General features: G+C 42.4%; 1 pseudogene; it reads right to left on the reverse strand.

The window, feature by feature from the left end:
- The window catches only part of LOC130143469 (ankyrin repeat domain-containing protein 26-like), a 33769-nt pseudogene that overhangs the window by 13876 nt on the left and 4098 nt on the right, over positions 1-15795 (reverse strand).

Raw genomic sequence — 15795 nt, forward strand, 5'->3', positions numbered from 1 at the left:
TAACACTTCCGTCTTTACCCCTAAGAGCTACATCAGTATTACAGTCGCCTACTACTGTGACCATAGAAGGAACATCAAAAAACAGCCAAATAATTTCAGAAATACAGCCAAGAAAAAAAGTCAACAATATGAAAAGAAGTATAAAGAAAGAACAAAGGTTTCACAAGAAAAAACACCACAATAACCCAAACAAAGCAAAGCTCACCTTTGTTCTTAATCTGCCAATTTCATTGACCACTTCAGAATACCTGTTCTTCACTTCTCCCTGCAAATTAAGCTGGGACAGTCCCCCTCTCTCCTCATACACCCTTAGTTCCTTCGTAGCTCTGCTCAGCAGCCTCTTCAACCTGCACAGCAAACTAGTCATGAAAACAATGAAGCAAAGGAACAAAACTGGACTTTTTCACATACTCTCATGTAAACAGCACAGACACAGCTTGCTTCATCTTTAACGTGCTTGACACACTAGGAATTACCAGGAAAAACCAGTATTCCTGTGCCACATACACTTGGAGAGTCCAGATTTCACCTGAAAAGAGGAATGAAAGACTCCCTTTTTCCCAGGAGAACTGCAGGGCAACCTGCACCTGCAGTTGTTTTGGCAGCTAGTGAAAACTAGGGGCTGGTGTACAGAAGTACCTTGCAAGAACTAACACGAGGCCGGCATCTGCTCACAGTTAGGTACACCTATTTTTACACTAAAGTTTAATAAAACATGACTTCTACGCAGGGATACCTCTTCACCACGCTAAAAAGCCGTCCCTCTTACAGTCTTTCTGCAGATCGAGGTTTCTTTTCATTTCTTGGGCCAGACGTAGTTCAGCTGGGCGTTTCAACTCTACCAGCTTCTTCACTTCCTTTCTTTCACTCTCACATCTTTCTTTTCTCTTTTGAAAGTGTATCACACAAACAGAGCACAGGAAAAATACCTACGTACAGTCTGTGCATCTAGCGCTCTCCACAGAGAAGCTGCCGGACGTCTCTATCCGTTAGCCACGTTCCACAGAATGCCACGGGACGGAATTCCTGAGGATATTCCATCCCTTCAGGTTTCACATCAAACAGACCAATACGTAACTACAGAAACAGATGCCCTCGCTGAAGCAAAGGCCATCCTCTTCTAGACATAACAGGTGGAAAAGATGCTGGAGAACACTTTTGGCAGTGCCTCTGCTCATAGTAGGGATTACGTAGGTATGCACTTCATGGGAGAACATGGATCCATCCAAAGCTTTCATGGGATCTTCCAGCAACCAGCAGGCAGGGGCTTGTGGAGGAATCTGATCTTTTGGAGTTCTTCAACATTTTATTCCCCTCGGCCATTACCTCCACCTCTTCTGTGTGGGCATTTACTTAGCCACATGCTGGTTTTCCTCCTCTTGGTGTTTTCTCAGCCACACCAGAGGAGAGCTGGCAGCTGTTTTGACTTTGTACTTCCATTTTCCCTCTACAGAAAAGGAGAAAAGGGGAAGGCTGTCCCTTGGCAACTGGCAAGCGCTGCTTGTTTCCCAAGCACTCGTTCATTTACCCAGCATTCCTTCAGTATGTTTTTCGGCAAGGCTTTTAAGCTCCCGCTACGCTGAAAACATACAGCAGCTCCTCCACACACGCACTGGAAACATCAAGCATTTTAAACCTGCCCAGAAACCAAGGGGTCAGAAGATGACCACACAAAATCCAAGGAAGAACTGGGAACTGTGGCCTTGCTCGATGTGCTCAACTGATAGCAAACCACACTGGGAACTCTTCCCAACAGAGCCACTCCAGAACTTACACAAGGATACCCATCTAGCTTTTATTTGCTTCCTCCATGACCCCCAAACGATAAGGTACTCGCAGCCTGAATGGCAGGGATAACAGAAAACAATGATACGTAAGAACCTGACCAGAAGGTGCATGTGGTTCTCCTGGGTATTGGCTCGGTGCCTGGAGAATTTTCTGGGCTCACCTGTTGCAACAGTTCAGCCTTCTCCTCGTCCAGCTGAGCAACGCGCTCTTCAAGGTGGGATCTTGACTTCAAGTGCTCCTCCCACGTGCTGTGCAAGTCCTTGGATGTCAGAGCCAGCATGTTCTGCTTCTGCGTCTGTGAAAGCAACAGTGGCAGAAGAAAAAGTAAGGTGGCCGGAAAAGACAAGAGCGCAGGAGAATGCAGTAACTTACACAGAAACAGGCCTAAGCTCTCCTCCACCCATCCAAGACCTATGGCCAAGGTTGGCGTGGAGTGTAAAACACACCTTAGGAACCATAACCAAGAACAGCAGCTGGAGCTGGTGGGAAGAAGGAATACTCTAGAAGCGACAGGATGAGGTTACAACTTTGGGGGATAAGATGACATGCACACACACACAGAATCACCCTACAGCTTTCCTGCAAAGCTCCTCTGGTTCCCTCTATACTTCAGTTTTCGTAAGAACACTGCAAAAGGTGGTGCAAAAGGACAACATTCGCTCCTGCTTTCAACAGCTACGCTCAGATTTATTCATATAGTTACAGACATTAACTACCTTAGTTTTCACCTTTTTTTCCAACTCCTTTTGCAAGCGCAGCTTGTCTCTCTCCAGGTCACTGTGGTAGCGTGCAGTAACTTCAAGTGAAGCTTCTGGCATAGATTGCTTTTTAAGTGCAGCAGCAAGCTCCTGCTGCAGTTGTCCAAACATGCCCTAACGAAACAGTTAAATTAGCATGAAGAAAGTTCTAAGAACACGAAGTATGCCTTTAACTTATTTTGTTATACGGTTAGACCTGTCTAGATTGAACCCAAAAGTATGAAATTTTGCCTGCCACCAGCAGGCATCTGCACAGATGATGACCTCTCGTCATCTTTCTCAGCTGAGCACCTTTGACTATCAGCAGCTGTTCATGAGGATTCCTGTTTCCTAACACATAAAAAAGGCTCAGGTATTGTTCTTCCTTGAACAATACACAGGAACACACTGCAATCGGGTATTTTTTTCTAACAAAACCCAAAGAAATCTGTTGTGATCTAAGAGCCACAGTATGACTGCAAATATTACTCCGGTGACTGAAGGCAGGACTTTGTGTTAGATTGTTCTTTCTTCTGTTTCTTCACTATACAAATACAATTAAATGAATACAAATATCTGAAAGCTCCTTTGAGATACACTTTAAGGGTATGTTGAATCACATCCTCTTGTAGTCTTCTTACTCAGCTCGTTTTAGAAATACTGATAGATTAGGTTTACAAAAATCTGGATAGCTCATTATATATATATAGCTATATACATATAACACACACACACTCTCTCACATGATCTTCAAAAGGAACCCATTATTTTGGTAGTAAGAATACAAAGCAAGTCACAGTTTACAATGATTGACAGTACTGCTGGAGTGTGGCTACACATCATAAAAGAGAAAGCTTAAGGTCACCGTCTGACATGAACTTTGAGGAACAGGCAGGCCCCTCAGAACCCTCAAAACACATACAGAAATCAACAGCTGGACATTACTAATACTCTTCAATCTTGACAGCAGCTTACAGAGAACCTCTTTTTTCCCCTCTATAGAAGCTTCATATAAATCTAGCCCCAACCACTTCACTTCTCTGTATCTTCATTTCTCAGCCCTCGTGTATTGGATGGTTCCTCCTTTTATACCACTCTCATTCAGGTCATCTGTGCAATACTTACATCAAAACCATCAAATACTTTAGACTATTCTATAGGGCATAACATGGACTAAGGAAAATAGATGGAAAAAAGTTCTAGAGAAGAATCACCTTTCTTGATCAAAGCTTAGACTTGGATACCTTTTTTCTGTTCTCTGCTTAGATCTGAGGACTAATATCCCCGTTGCCAAAACCTTCCGCAATTCCGAGGGAAACATAACAAACCAGAACAAATGAGTATTCTTTGGTCCCATGCATGTAACTTACACCGGATACATTGGAGGAACAAACTAATTTCAAGAACGGACAAACTTTAAATTGTTCTTTCTACGCACATACTTTACCTGTCTTTCTACTACGTCAGTCTCGTATTTAAAGACTTGTTCCCTTAAATCAGTACGCTTGGCATTTAAATCCTTGTTTCGCTCTTCTATTAGATAAACTTGCTTTTCTGTATCAGCTCTAAGTTTGTTGAAAATGTCTTTAAAACGCTCCTGCCCATAATCCACTATTTTTTCTTTCATGATCCTCTTGTTCTGCATCTCTTCCCATTGCTGATGGAGTAAGAAGGTTTTCACTCTGGAGCTGGGCCAATCGCTCCTGCAGGGACTCCTGTTTTATTACAAGTTTGCTTACTGGATCTTTCTCAAGTTGTCGAGCATGATCACATTCCTTTGCCCGACACTGGCCTTGACTTAATTCTTTTTTGTCATTTCTAAAAGCAAAGCTTTTTCTCCGAGCATTTGCTTCAACTGGTGAAGCTCATTTTCTAGCCTATTAGCTTTGCTTTTAGCTTTACACAGCTGCAGAGACAAGCTCTTGTTGGTTTCTTGCACGTCAGAGAGGTCACGATGGAGCTCGACTTGCAAGCAAAGGCATTCATCACGTTCTCTGGGAAATCTTCGTTCAGCATTGCTTTCTGATGACAAATGAAGTTCAAGTTCTTGAACTGCAGCGTTCAGGGAGGAACGCAATGATTCAATTTCTGTCTCTAGTCTGTCTTTGCTTTTGTTTGTCTGCTCAAGTTTGGAAGTCAGCACTGCAGATTCTCTCTTTACTAAGTCCAGCTCCGCGTTGAACTGAAAAAACATTTGTCTTAATGCTTCCTTGTGCAGTTTAAGTTCCTTTTTGAGAGCTTCATTTTTTTCTTTCAAGGTCTCATTTTCCTTTAAATATTTTCCTTGTTCCTCCTGGTGCCTAAGTCTTACTTGAGTGAGTTCTAGCCTTAGCATAGCAATCTCATCTTGTAGTAACTGATTCTTGTACAACAGATCCTGTTCTCTATCAGTGCGGGATTCCTGAATGACAGGGAAAATGAATAAAGAGCCAATTGGGAAATGAATCTACAAAAAACCTGCAGCAATAAACTGCATTTTAACATTTCTAGTACCGAAGCATGACTTCGAAGATGAAGTTTCAGGCAATAAGCTACTCTGTGAACCCATGCACATGTACAACGTACGTACCCAACGGAAGTGCAACATAGCCTTAAAACCTAAATGAACATCCCAAATATACAGTTACGTTTTTTTCCCCCCTTAAACCAGCAACCAAAGCTTTTAAAATGACAGCGCTTTCTTGTATGTGCATGCCTTTATAATACTGCCTTTAAGGTTGAATTAGTTGTGCTACAGATCTGGTAAAAACAAGGCCAGAAAGGGTATTTTCCTTCTCAAATGTCTTCTGAACACTTATCCTTTTGTATTACTGAAAGTTAGCTATAAGACTCAATCACCCCCGGAATGCAATAGTCCTGTATATTTCCTCTTTATTGTATGTATAACTTTTTCCCACTTAAACACATTCACCCTACATTTATTGGGCAGCACAGCCAAGAACAAAAAGGCTTCAAGGCACTGCACATTCTTTAGGAAATTCAGTAAACTCTTTTCAAGATCTTTTTTAATACAGTGTTTATGATTGCTTTTTCTCCTCCAGTTACTCTAACTCTTACAGAGAGTTGAATTCATTGCTGAGAGTTGATCATAAAATTTTAGTTATGTGGAGGTGGCAAAGAAAGGCATACTTGAAGTAAGTTCAATAAGGGAATAACTAATTAAAAAATAAAAGCAATGGAAACACAAACACTGTCAAACAACTTTCTTCCTGGTCAACCTTGCCATAGGTAGCTAGGTGTTTCACTGCTAGAAAGCCTAAAAAGCGATGACAAAATGTCTATGAAATGGAAAATAACAGATAGGTTAAGAAATGGGGTAAATAGTGTCTTCTATTAGCTTCCGACTTGCACAAGTAATTCAGGTACATACAGGAGTGATGCTGCTTTCCAGAACTTTTAGACATAGGAGAAAACAAGAAAGGTATTTACCCAGATAAGTTACACTGGTAAACAGTAAATAAACATCAAGAAACAGAAAAAGTTATGTAAGATTTATTATGACTTTAAAACAAACATGGTGAAATGTAATTTATTAGAAAAAAAATCTGCTTACCTCTGATTTTTTTCCGATAGATCTTCTTGTCTCTTCTTCTAGTTCCTTTTGTCTCCCAAGGTGGTTGTTCAAAATTCCTTCTTGAAGGGCTCTGGCCCTCTTTTCCTGAGAGCGCTGTCTCTGTGTTTCATCACGTTCCTCTTCAACCTGCAGTAATACAATAAAACTGCTTGCATCTTAAGAAAAAACAGAGCTAGCAATACATCTTCCCATTCTCCCTTGCATACTTGAAAACATTTTTGATTCCCCACCGTTATGATAATCCACCTATAAATAAATAAATTTAAATTTTCTTATGAAAATTTAAGAAGGCGAAATACAGGATGTTTTGTAGTAATTCAAAAAAAGGTCAGGCTTTGCCTGAAATACAAATGAAACCTAAATTTTGAAAAAGGAAAAAGGGAATAATAAACTGCAAAGCAAAAAAAAAAAAAACCAACCACCCAATTGTGAACCAACTGTACTCTACTGTTCTCAAAATTTGACAACTGTTATCCAACGCCTCTTCCGTGAACAAAGCGCCTCCTTCTCTAGGCATACTGGAATACAATTGAAAAGAAGCAGAAAATAAGACAAAGAGTTTAATTCATTATTTAATAGACCTGTTTCAAGAGCCTTCTCAGTGTTCTTAACTCCATTTCTAAATTCCTAGACTGTAACTCAAGTTTCTGTTTCTCCTCCATCTCTTTACAACATTGATCTTCTTTCCTTCGGAGGTCTTCTCTCCTTTTCTCACACAGCACTTCTACTCTGAGCCTCTTTTCTTCTTCTTGTTTCAAAGAAGATCTGGGATTTAACGGAGTATTTGAGAAACAAAAGCACTGATATAAAAGTAGATATTCCACATGATGAACTTGCAGAGACAACTCAAACCATAAAAAATGTTAAACGTTTTCAGAGTTCATATTTTTACTGTACTTTTCAACTTTTTAAAGAATTCTAACTTCATGCCATTGTGCATGGTATCAGTTGTACAAGATACAGAAAAAAAAACTTTGAGTGATTTATCAGTTATTTGTAAGTTTGTATAGGGAAACACACACCAGTGTGCACACTTCTATAATAAAATTAAAAAAATCCATCTTCATATTACAGCCATTTTGCTGAAAAAGGAGTTTGTTGTCTCATCAGATCAAAGCATCGTAAACTTTTACTATGGTTAGTATACATTTTCTTAGTATACTGAGCATTGCCTACACATTACGGATTCAGTGACCAGAAGCAATACTGGTGAATCAGCACGCCACTTACCTATGGCAGACCCAACAATTTTTCAGCAAGCCTTCTGTAAGTCTAAAACAACTGCTGACCACAGGCAGAACAAGCAGCTTCTGTTTACTCCAGAAGGATGTCAGTGTTCAAAACCAGATTCAGAAATGCATGGGGTTTAAGCTGAATACGATTAAAAACAGTTTTAAACCCCAGTCGGATCTACCTCTGGGAGAAACTACAGCAATTTCATTTTGAAGCTGACTTACAAGGAAAGCCTTATGGAAGGTCAGCTTCTTTACCAACTGAAACAATCAGCAATAAGCACTGACATGGTAAAAAACGGTCCATGGTGTGCCCACGGTACCCAAACAAGCAAGCAGCTTTGTGTTTGATCATTATTTTGACTATTTTTTCCCATATACTCGCAACAGTGAACAAAAAAAAAAAATTTAAAAAATCAAGTGTCAGCGTAAGGGAAGAACTGCCAATTGAAAGCCTGCTTTAGAAATTCTGCAAAACAAGAATCAACCACCACTAAAATTACTTGAAAGACTGACAAACGTTTGTATTTGAATGGCGTATATTGCAAGGAAAAAGCTTTACATATAACTTCTAGTGTAATTTCATAAAAAGTGTAACTTTCGAAAGTATAAATTTAACGCTGCTTGGAGAATTCACTTAGAATGAAAATACTACTTCTTTATACTTGACAGATGCTTGAGGATTTTGAACACCTGCTGAAGTCAAACCCAGGCCAAGCTGGGACCGGCCTCGTCTTCCTCGTACTCCCCTCCCCCGCGCTGGGAGGCCCAACTCCCCCAGGCCCAGCTCCCGCAGCCTCCCCTCACAGGGCTGGTGCTCCTGCCCCCGCGCCAGCCCGGCATCTCCCTGCCGACCTCACACGGGCTGGGCAAGATCTCCTGGGCTGGGCGGCCAAAAACCGGACCCCGGGCTCGAGACACAGCTCAGCAAGCCCTGAGGAGGGGTGGGCACTCACTGCCCCCAGTGCCCTGGCACTGCTGCCCCCCAGACAGCCCAGGCCGCTGCGGGCCGCCCCAGCTGCCAGCTCACGGTGGCTCCTGCTGAGCTCGCTCTCTGCCTGGGCCGCCTGGCCCTGCTGGGCCAGCTCCCCAGCCACGCCATCCCACCGGGGATCACCACGAGGAGATCTCCCCTCCCAGGCCAGGGCTCTGCAGCTGTCCTTGCTCAACTGCCTACGGTGCCTGCTGGCCACCCCTGTCGGACGTGATGTCAACAGCGATGAGAAACCTCACACCTCCGGGTCTAGCTCAGGAGTGTGGGGAAAGGGGCAATCCCAAACTTGACCTTTCCAACAAACAAACAGGTAAGCAAACAAATGCTCTAAGCTCTGGTTTGACTTGCACTGGGTGGAGTTACCAGAAATCCTAGTATTATAGGCCAACTGAAGCTGCGAGGACAAAACGAAAAAAAAACCCACACCCAACCATCTCTCAGATCTCTCTTATAAATCTGATTTCCCCGTACACACTCTCTTGCTCTTTTCTTGCTAGAAAACAAAGTTAGAACAACATCCAGAAGACTGTACATGGAGCTGGTATCCGGACGTTTTTCCCCTCTCACATTATGTACCTCATAGCATAACTGGCCCACGGGATTCAAAAAACCCAAACCCAAAAGACTGGAAACTTCTCATCCTGTTGCCTGCACCATCAGTGTCTTTCGGAACAAAACCACTGACAAGATAATACATTATCAGACCACAATTTACATACTTAAGGCTCTGGATACCCCTTTTCCATTCCGCTTCTTGGTGAGCCAACACGGATTTCAAATCTTGAGTCTTCTCCGCTCTGAACTGTGACTCCTCCCTTTCATCTTCCAATTTCCTCACTTCTCTTGAGAGCGCTTTATTCCGATTTTTCTGACGTTCTATTCTCTGTTCATATTCAAGAAGCATGTTTTGCATTTTCAACAAAGTAGCAGAACCTGTTTTGAGACAGAAAAGACACAAAGCTGCACAAATACTGCCCAATGTATAAGCTGTTCAGTGCTTTGCTGTATTAGGTGCAGGTGGCAGGTTAGTGGGAAGGTCCCTGTGAGAAGAAGCCAGGGGTCGCCCCGTGCTGGCCATGGACGGTTTCAATGGACCCACCGCAGGGCACAGCTGAGCCTCTCAGCCGTGCTGGCAGCTCCTCAGGAAAAACAAACGTAGGAAAGGGCGAAACCACCACACGGGCAGAGAAGGGGAAAAGCATGTGAAAACCAGCCCTGCAAACGAACACCCAGGTCAGCGAAGGAGGAGGGAGAGGTGCTGCTCCAGGTGCCAGAGCAGAGATTCCCCTGCAGCCCCGGAGAGAACCATGCTGGAGCAGATACCCACAGCGCAGTGCTGCGGAGGACCCCGTGCCAGAGCAGGCGGATCCTTCCCGAAGGACCTGCGACCCATGGAGGGCCCAGGCTGGAGGAGATTTTCCCCAAAGGACTGCAGCCTGGGGGAGGACTCACACTGGAGCAGGGAAAAGGGACGAGGAAGGAGCAGCAGAGAAACTGCTACGTCCCGACTGCCGACCGCAGCCTCCCCGCGCTGCCTGGGGAGGTGGCAGGGAAGGAGCGCAGCAGAGCTTGAGCAGGGGGGGTGCCGACGTGTCCTTCTCAGGTTTGGGGTCTTTGTTTCTCACTATCCAAATGTATTTTAATCGGTGGAGTCTGTTTTGCCAGTGACAGTCACTGGGAAGTGACAGCCCTGCCTTCACACTGACCCACAAGCTTTTTCGCCCCGTTTTGTCAAGGAGGGGCAGTGGCAGCACTGGGGGGGGAGTTTGGCCTTCGGCCAAGGTTAACACTTGCCTAATGAAATTTTAGCATAGTTTAAGAGCCCTAGTAAGTGATGCTTATGTTTATATAATGCCTTGTGCACATATGCAAGCATCGTATGACAGTTGAAATTTGTTATATATATGTACTTATTATTTTTAAGCAAAGCCATTATTTTGCTGTACTCTTTGTCATTAGCTGTTGAGGGGGGTGCTGGTTGTGGCTGGGATAGTGTTAATTTTCTTCGCAGTCGCTGGTACGGGGCCATGTTTTACAGTTGTGCCGCAAACAGGGCTGGTAGCACGGGGATGTGTTCGTTATGGCCCAGCAGCGCCCACACAGAGCCAAGGCCTTTTCTGCTCCTCACCCCACCCCACCAGCGAGCAGGCTGGGGGTACGCAAGGAGCCGGGCCGGGACACGGCTGGGACAGCTGACCCCAGCTGACCCAAGGGATGTGCCATGCCACGCGGCATCATGCTCAGCATATAAAGCTGGGGGAGGACGAAGGAAGGGAGGGACATCCAGAGTGATGGCACTTTGTCTTCCCAAGTATTTGTTATGCGTGACGGAGCCCTGCTGTCCTGGAGATGGCTGAACACCCGCCTGCCCATGGGACGTGCTGGATGAATTCCTTGCTTTGCTTTGCTTGCGTGCGTGGCTTTTGCTATTAAACTGTTTTCGTGCCGACCCATGAGTTTTCTCACTTTTCCCTTTCCGATGCTCTCCCCCACCCCACTGGGGTGGAACAAGTGAGTGGCTGTGTGGTGCTTAGGTGTTTAGGTGTGGCTGGGCTTAAACCACATCAAGGGGATATAAAGAAGAAAAAGCTCTTGCTGACTTTTGATGACCGCATTAGAAGGAGCTGAACTGTACTTTGCAAGAAACTGCTTCTCCAGCTCTGACTAGACAGAGAACCAATGATAACGTAAGGCACATCGGCTGGTAATGCAGGCAACATCTCAGGTTAGGTGACAGTTTCACAGCTTTTGAGGGGGATCTCTAGTCACAAAGAGATACTATATCAAAATATGAAATTAAAATACTTAGGAGTGCCTACAAAGAAATCATGTTTTAAGGGGAACTTGTAACAGCTGAAGACAGAGACTTGAAAACATACCCGTATGAACCACGCTAAGCTCTTCCAACAGCAGCATAGTCTCCTTGTAGGCTGAAGCTTCTAACCGGACATCCTCTGAAGTTGGGTCAGATGAGTGAGTTAAACCAGGGCCATCAGTTACTTCCATTGGTATGCTGACCTACAAAAAATACAGTACTTTCTGTAATTCCACTGTCTAGTATTACAGACCATTACAAATGCAGGAATGATTCATTCTCTCCTTCACAGCCCACAGATTTGTCTCAAATACAATAAAGCTGCGTACCAGCAGCAATTTGTACATCTGGTTGATCACTACATAAACACTGCTCCCATCGAAGTGATTAAAAGCTGATAGAGACTGTTTACCAAGAAACTAGTTTTACAGTACCTCGTTCCTTTCACTCCTGGTTGTTGCTGCAGGTCTAGAAAACAGAAATATATTTCAGTACTGAAATGCTTACTTTGCATTATGAATAATACCTACCGTAGCTTTGAAAACTTAACTGCAGAACTGAATTAAACTAAAATCTGGTATAGTAACTTTGCTAGATATAGTTCAAGACTGAAACAGTTATTGTGTGCTATTAATGTCTACTGGAAGGCTAATTTTTCCGCAAGATATTAAGCAAACAGTTGAAATAACTGTTCCCTAAACTTCACGCAAAGTGACAGAAATCTTACAGCTACAGACACGGAGCTATACGGTTACGTGCATTCCCTGTTTAATACCAGGGGTTCAGCTCCCTTCAGTACTGAGAATCCTTCTCCTACAGGTCAAAGAACTGTAATTTTGGATTCTCTGGTGTCCTGGGTCTGGCTGGGATGCAGTTTATTTTCTTCACAGCAGCCCACACAGGGCTGTGCGTTAGATTTCTGACCAAAACAGTGTTGCTAACACACCAGATTTTTAGCTAGGGCTGAACAGTGTCAACAACTTCTCTTTCGCACTTTGCCACAACCCACACAAGTAAGTTCAGGGTGGGCAAGAAGTCAGGAGGGTACACAGCTGCAAGAGAAAAGGTGGAGCGGGGAGCAGGGCAAAAAAATCCTGAGGTACCTGCAGTGAAAAAAACTGAGATACCTCACCCTTTTTAAACACATGAAATACTTCTATGCCTGTGCACACACTCATGTAATTAATCAGAATTTGTGCACGTGACCTCATTGTTGACTTGGCCAGCATGTTCAAAAGCACTCTAAACAAAAGTGAAGTGTTTGTCAACACAAAGCGCATCAGGTAGTCACAGGAAAGAACAAGAAAGAACAAGAAAGAACATCAGGTGGTCACATGAAAGAACAAGAATCTTCATAGGCGTCAGGTTTACAAAAAACCTAAACACACAACAAAAACCCAAACTAGCCTCTAGCTCTCAGGCCAATTTTTATCATTAAGTAAGTTTTATTTTCAACATTCCTTATATGCACACCTTCCTTCATCCTCAGATGTTTCACTGGAAGTGCTCTCATCCGGTACTTGACCATGATTGCCACTGGAAGAGCTCATCTGCTGATGAGCCTTCTGCTTTGAAGGCTGTCTTTTACTTTTCTTTGCACCTTTGGCATTCAGGGCAATTTTACTGCATTACACAGAAAGAAAGAAAAAAAATCACCAAGTGAATAGGTTTATAAAAAATATTTCTGTGAAACAGACATACTTAAGATGATGTCCAGAAACAACCGAGACAAAAAATATCTATGATAAAATCACAGACTTGACTGTAAAGATCGTGGAATATGCCCAAGTATTTAAAACCCTTCCCCTAGGAGTGAGGGGGACACGTGGAATCTGAGCTAGATCCAGGTTAAGCTGGACTATATCCAATAGCCACGGTACAGAAAGCACCTAGAGCAGAGATTCCTTTGAAGGACAGACAGAAAAAGCTCCTGCTTAGGTCTGCATAAAAATACGTGTGCCTTCTTTAGACTTTTGAGATTGGTTTGGTAATATCATCTTTTCCCCTCTCCTGACAAAGGGCATATTAACTTAATGAAAAGGAAAACACCAACTGCACGGAGATCACTAAAATCACCTAGAAAAGGGAGGAGTAGCAAACCCCAAGTTCCTACTTTTCTTTTCTAGGTGGCCTTTTCCTACAAAAACAACTGCTTTTTCCAGTCTTCAGTTCTGGTTTTGAAGATGCATTTTACCTCAGTGTTGACATGGAAATCACAGGAATTTAGGTGGGGGTTTTCTTTTGGTTTCCCCTTTTCTTTTTTTAGAGCAGGCAATAAATTTGAACCTCCATCGTGCGCTTCATTTTGTCAAAAAAGAATTTTTCTTCATTTTTTGAGAAGCAGTGGACTACTCACTATGGCTTTCACCACTGAGGAAACTACTTCAACTACCACAGTATCAGAAAACCTAAGACACTTACATAGCACTACAAATAAGAGCTAGAGATTATTTCCTTAGCTTACCCTTTCATTGGCACTTTAATCAATTTTGAGCTCTCCCCAGATGAAAAACTCCTTTTGTCTTTTTCTTCTATCGTGTTTTCATTCTCCATTTTCAAACAGTCATTCTTCCTTACAGTAATCTTTTGTTTCATTTGCCAATTAGTGATGTTATTTAATTTATCCACACACTCCTGTTTTGCCACCGCCTGCACTTTTGAACATCTTTGTTTGCTTTTTTCCTTCTTAACCTATAAAAACAAAGTTAAGCTTCACGTATTTCTAGAAGACAGAAACACCACATCCAAGATTGATTAATTCAGGGTTTACCCCTGAAATAATATAAAATGATCTTTTTTGTAATTCATACAGAAGCATTTTCACAAAATTACACTACAAAGTGTATTATGCCATTGAAAGTACTTTGAATTCACTCATCATGCAAGACATAACAAAAATACAGCCCTTAGAAAGAAAACAATAGTGTCTCTTAAAACAGGAACAAGAAAAAAGTGAAAACATTACTGATGGACAAAGCATTAGGAGGACTGCACAATGTTCGTTGTAACACCACCAGAAAAAAATCAAGTGGATCTGCGAACAAGGAGAGGAAAGAAAAAAAGATCCCAAACCCACAAACACAACTGGTTTCACAGGAAAGAGGAATTTTAGTGAAAGGCAATGAAGACACACCACGCAGATAGCACAGCACATGAATTAGTAGTCAAGACCCTGTCCAGAAGCTATTTTCATTCTTTGATTCAGAATCAGAACTGATGTAATTGTATGGATTTCTTTTTATGGCAATGAAGAGATAACTACTTGCACTGGAACCAAGTGCCTGGAACAATAATGCATTCCGTTTTCCAAAAATGGGGGAAAAGACAACTCTCCACTGCCCTCTTTATTCACCAGTCACCAATTTAATTAGAACAAACCCCAATTTGTAGGAAGCATCTCCCCTTCGTGACGAATAGCTAAAGTGAGCAGCACCGTTGATCCGGAGCGAGATTAAAGAGTAGCAGGTGAACCACCTCTTCTGGCAGCTGTACCTTCTCTTTCTCCAAAGCCAGGAATACTATTTGCAGCATTCCTACCTTACCCTTAAATCTTCCCGTATCTTGGTTTAGTTCTTCATCAAGATTCCTTTTCAGCATGACACATGATTGCTGAGCACTTGCAAAAAGACTTTCCATTTCTGTTTCTCCTATTTTGTTGTCGATAAAGCAGTCCCTGGGAACATCATCACTAAATCCAGAGTCTTTTCCAAGTTCCCTCTCTGTTACAAGAAGTGCATTTTCACCACGTGTAGGAACTGTCTTATTTTAGGAATAATATTAGAAATGTCATCCAAAAGACTTGTTTTAAAGCTGTATCTCGGGGAGTATTCAGGACCTCCCACTGCATTTCTACTACTTCCATTTTCATTCTCTTCCGTTTCCATAGAAGGCATTTTTTTCTCTCTCTCCTTTTGCTAGAGGCATCTTTGTATCACTGATATTGGTTGTGCAATCTTCTTCATCTGTACTCCAGGTATCTTCCATGTTTGCATTTCAGTTATCTTGATCAGAAAGGACACCAAGACTCGGATTACAGTTTCCATTTTGGGTACTTTTCCACCTAGCATAAGTTTAGTATCTCCAAATTCACCTTTACTTTCTAAGTTGTTACTTGATTCTGTTGCATGAGACAAAACAACATGAGAACTCTTCAGCTCAGCACTGAAGCCATCTTCTGACATTTCTTCCACAAGGGAAGGAGTTTTCCCAGTTTCATGAATTTCACCAAGCAGCTGCTTTAGCTCTGCTGTAACATTTTTACAATTTGTTTTCAATTTCCTTTTCTCATTTTCAACTCACATTCTTGCATATCTTTCTTCCCAAGGTTTTGGACTTAACTGCTTGTCAGCACTGTGCAATTCCTCATTTTCTGCTGTGAAATTTCTGATGTAAAATTTCTGCCTTATCAGTGTGATTTTCATGTGCTGGTTTTTCTATCAAGTTGGTAGTTTCTAAAATATATTTATCCTTAAGTAAACAGGTACAGACAGAAAGATTATCAAGAAAAAATATTACAGTTAATCTATGCAATTTCTGTTGCAAACTCATCCTATAATAGAAATAAGGCATTTTGAAAGCCATTTTCACTACAAAAATCAAGGGACACTAAATGAAAGGTTCACTGCACACCATCTTCTTAACAAGAGAAGGACTCA

Source organism: Falco biarmicus, unplaced genomic scaffold (genome assembly GCF_023638135.1).
Source record: "Falco biarmicus isolate bFalBia1 unplaced genomic scaffold, bFalBia1.pri scaffold_30, whole genome shotgun sequence".
In the NCBI taxonomy this organism is placed as follows: domain Eukaryota; kingdom Metazoa; phylum Chordata; class Aves; order Falconiformes; family Falconidae; genus Falco; species Falco biarmicus.